Source organism: Megalobrama amblycephala, linkage group LG14 (genome assembly GCF_018812025.1).
Source record: "Megalobrama amblycephala isolate DHTTF-2021 linkage group LG14, ASM1881202v1, whole genome shotgun sequence".
In the NCBI taxonomy this organism is placed as follows: Eukaryota; Metazoa; Chordata; class Actinopteri; order Cypriniformes; family Xenocyprididae; genus Megalobrama; species Megalobrama amblycephala.
This window is the reverse complement of record NC_063057.1, coordinates 47045165-47049397: the sequence shown is the minus strand read 5'-3', so window position 1 is coordinate 47049397 and position 4233 is coordinate 47045165. Positions and strand designations below refer to the sequence as shown.

Here is a 4233-nt window from a genome sequence, read left to right as displayed (position 1 = left end):
TAATGAACAAATTTAATACACAAGTGCATATACAAACAAGTACAGTTGAGCTTCCATTTATGTTCGCTAATTAATGTTTATATGTGAATAAAAGTCTAAACTCAAACTGTATATTGCATTAAGCGAACAAGTCTCTTTGAAGTTCAAGTTCAAATTTGGACTAAACTGCTCCATTCATATGGATCACTTTTACAATCTCTTTATGAACTTTTTGAAGTGTCAAAGTGTTAGTTGCATGGTCTGTAAATTGAGGGAGATAACTCTCAGATTTAATTAAAATATCTTCACTTATGTTTCGAAGATGAACAACACATTCTTGCATGTTCGGAATGACATAAGGGTGAGTCATTTTTTTTATTATTTTCATTTTTGTGTGAACTAACCCTTTAGGCAGGCGTACACTTTGTAAGTTCGAACACTCAGTCGTTTGTGAGCCCTTGCATAAAAGTTAGTTAACCCGATAATCATGTCAAAGCAGTTGGTACATTGCACGACTGCACTACACAGCTTTTCTTTGTTTTAAAAACAGACTTAACATTTATCTATTATGGGTCCTAATTAGGAGACGATGAGCACATTAAGCTTTGTGCCATGCTGTTTATATTTATCAAGCAGTAAAAATGCCCCTTTCAACGCCCAAAACAAGAAGCTTGCGGATGAGATGATGAGAGGAAGGAGATTTTGGATTGTATTTGATTGTTTTAATCGAACAGATTTTAAAAAAGCTTTAATCATGCCCTTTCAAATGTGATGTGATTGTGTATAATTTGGGACTATACAATAGCTGCATTTACATGGACCCTAATAATTAATCTGTAATCGGACTAGTTGCACAGTCGAATTAAAGGGATAGTTCACCAAAAAATAAAAATTCTATCATCATTTACTCATCCTCAGCTTGTTCCACAGCTATATAAAATATTTTAAAGAAAGTTTGTTACCAGGCTGCTTTGGGCCAACATTGACTTCCATAGTAGAAAAAAAAAAAAACTATGGAAGTAAATGCCGTTTTTTTTTAACAGAAGAAATTTATACAGCTTTGGAACAAGCTGAGGGTGAGTAAATGATGAAAAAATTTTCATTTTTGGGTGAACTATCCCTTTAAGTCACATGCAACCATGTCATTCAGAATAAATTTGCCAAATCAGATTTTAAAATTTCATTCTGATTGTAAGGGTGGTTTAAACAATGTAACCATTGTTGTAGAATGAATGCAGTGTAATAAATGACGGTTGTCATAAAATTTCAAAATGCTTCTGTTTAGTTTTGAGCATTTTTACTGCTTGATAAATATAAGCAGCACGGCACATAGCTTCATGTTCTCTGCGTCTCCTAATCAGGACCTGGAATGATAAATATAAAGTCTGCTTTTTGTAGAAAAGAAGCAATGACAGGATGATGGTTAATACGCACCAACAGCGGGAAAGTCTGTAATTTTGGACAGACAGTGCATTTTAAAATATCAAATCCGATTTCTAAATAAATGTACACATCACCTATATTCAGATTCATCAATCACAATGATTTCATTCTGAATTAAATAAAAAGTGTAAATGTATCAAATAGTAAAATTGCTGACCCCTCAAATTCAGAATTATTAACATCTCCTTGTCTCTGTGAGTAACTGAATTGTGAAATTCAACCCTGTGAATTACCTGTTTGTCCTCCTGAGCCTTTTAACGAGAAGGCTGCTTGATTGACACACCTTTTGACCATGTTCTCACATCCAGGACAACAAAATGATCAAGCAGACCTGAAACAAATGACCCATGATTGAAATCACTTTAAATCCACTTAGTCTTACGTAAGTGATATTGGAAAAATTAGGCATAGTTGTTCACCCAGGATACGCTGCTTCTCCTGGAACATGGTCTGCATGATGAATGATGAATGATCTCTTGATCCTGGACCCGTGCAGTCCACCTGGAGATTATTTGAATGATATGTGGTTGCATATAAAGGGTAATTAATGACTGAACGTTACATACATACCGATAGCAGCACTATTAGTCCAGGACCTTATTGGTACTGAACAAGTCAGAAACAAATTTAATACCCACCCCTGCTTATAATCATTGTTGTCTTGTTGTTGCTGCACAGGCTGTCTCTCCTCCAGCTGCTGAAAATAAAAAGTATGTTAGATTTATTAGAATAAATAGACTCACACATAACGTTAACGTTAAACCAGTAAGAATTTAAGTAAACTAAAAGTGAAGTAATTAACCGTGTCTGATTAACCGTTTTGGGGCAAACCTGCCTCAGACTGAGAGTGGCGCCAAGCGGTAATTGCCCGCGATTGACGTTTAAATATTCCTATTTCAAAGCATATATTCAACAAAAGGTAATATATTTTAAAATGTGTGATAACATAATATTAATTTCATAAATACTGTAATACTGTGAGAAGCATAATTTAAATCGAAATGTACATTTTCGCTGCTCTAGTTGTCTCCCCACCCAAGCTGCAGTCTGACGTGTAGCTTGCCCACCATCCATTTTCAAGCGTAGTGGGCGCACCTAGCAAACTTACTTAAATCTGACTGAAGCAAATGGTGGAGTGCTCTCTGTCATGATTTGGGATGAAAGAGGGAGAAATGAAGATGACACAGATATATAGTTTATGTATGACCAGGAAGTATTTATTCAGCGATTGGCGGTAAAAGGTCGTCTGTACGGAACATCGTTGTGTACGGAACATGGTTAGTCTACGTTACCTCAGACCGCCTCACGGGGACAGTGCTCGTGCGCACATTAACCAAACGTAATTTATTTATGAAATACATTTAGAAAACCAAAAAAACTGCACTAACAGTACTCATCACAAGTGATATTTAGTGTCACATGGGCAAAAACGATGAATAAAAGCAGATTTGTAGGGCTTACCTTTTACTCCGTGTCCGTCTGCTGGAAGTCGACCGTTACAGAACAAAATGATGCGCATGCGCAGTACTCAGATTCTCCGAAAGTCCGTTTGACTTGCTTGTTTAAAATTTCGAATTTGTCTCGCACGTGCCCCATCCAATAAATCTCCTTCATTCACAAACACAACATATAATATATAAACAAGTCCGTAACTTTTGGCGCTCTACCGGTTAAACAGAACTGCATGCATCTTGCCTAAGACCATTGTAGCCGGAGCTACTTCTCTGTTTATGTCTATGACGAGTCACGCAGGTATTTGTGCTACTCCGCAGCGGTTCCTACCAGACTGGTCTAAAATAGTCTGAATATAAACACTTATTCTAGGTGTACCATAATGATTCAGGGTACAACAAAAACACGGTTTGGAAAATGTATTCATGTTGTACATTCCCATTGTATAATATTTGTAAATTTTGAACACAAAAAAGTTACATATCTGGAAAGTTATCAGGAGACCTATGGACCACGTCGCTACAACATTCTCCGTGGTATTAACCAGCGACGTCTTTTGAGGATGTGCCCGCGATGTTTCTGGAACGTTAGCCAAGAATTGAACATTACCACAACGTCCTCACAACGTTGTCATAAAGTAATGTCACGCTGACCAAATGACGACTAACTGACGACGTCGTCACAACATACTATGTTTGCTGGGTAACAACCTCATGAGATCCATCCAGTGACAGTTACTGTCATATTTGATTGCGTTCAGTACTTGCTCTGTAGTAAATCGCTGAGCCATTTCATGTTTTTCTTATTATTTAGTTTTCTGTCTGAATGAGTTGTCACTTTAGCATTGTGTTTCAGACATTGCCGCCTTGTGGAATAAAGGTGAATTGCACTTATTCCATCATCTAAGATTCAATTATTGTTGTGCAGAAAAAATATACGTACACTCATACACACCTCGGGTCGTTTGCGACCCTATACAATTTTTACAAAAAATGAATACAAAAATAGGCATTCTTTCATAATTTTATGATTTTTTTCGCGTTATATTTTTTATAATGAATTGATTGAGGAATACCAAGAAGGTTGATGTCAAACTTTAAAAAATGAACGAGGAGAAGGGTAGTGAATGACGTCCCGGGTCACTAAAGACCCGAGGTATGCATTTAAGGGTTAACATGTTTTGATATGTTAAAAAATGTAATTTCCTTTGCAATCCTGTGCACAATCATGTGTACTGTAGCCTGTGGGCTATGAAATATGTCTGCCACTAGTCTTTATGATGTTGAACTTGCTAACCAGTCCACAAACACAGACACCTGGATCCCAAGTCTCCATCATCAAACCAACTAACTAATTCCA

At 36.8% G+C, this 4233-nt stretch overlaps 1 long non-coding RNA gene across 1 annotated transcript; it reads right to left on the bottom strand.

Moving 5' to 3' along the window:
* Positions 1-1390: 1390 nt before the first annotated feature.
* LOC125245940 lies at positions 1391-3865 on the bottom strand. The gene is made up of 4 exons (XR_007179633.1): positions 2884-3865; positions 2061-2119; positions 1842-1923; positions 1391-1753 (listed from the first exon to the last, which is right to left on the bottom strand). It is a non-coding gene; the product is annotated as an uncharacterized LOC125245940 (long non-coding RNA).
* Between the last annotated feature and the right edge of the window lie 368 nt (positions 3866-4233).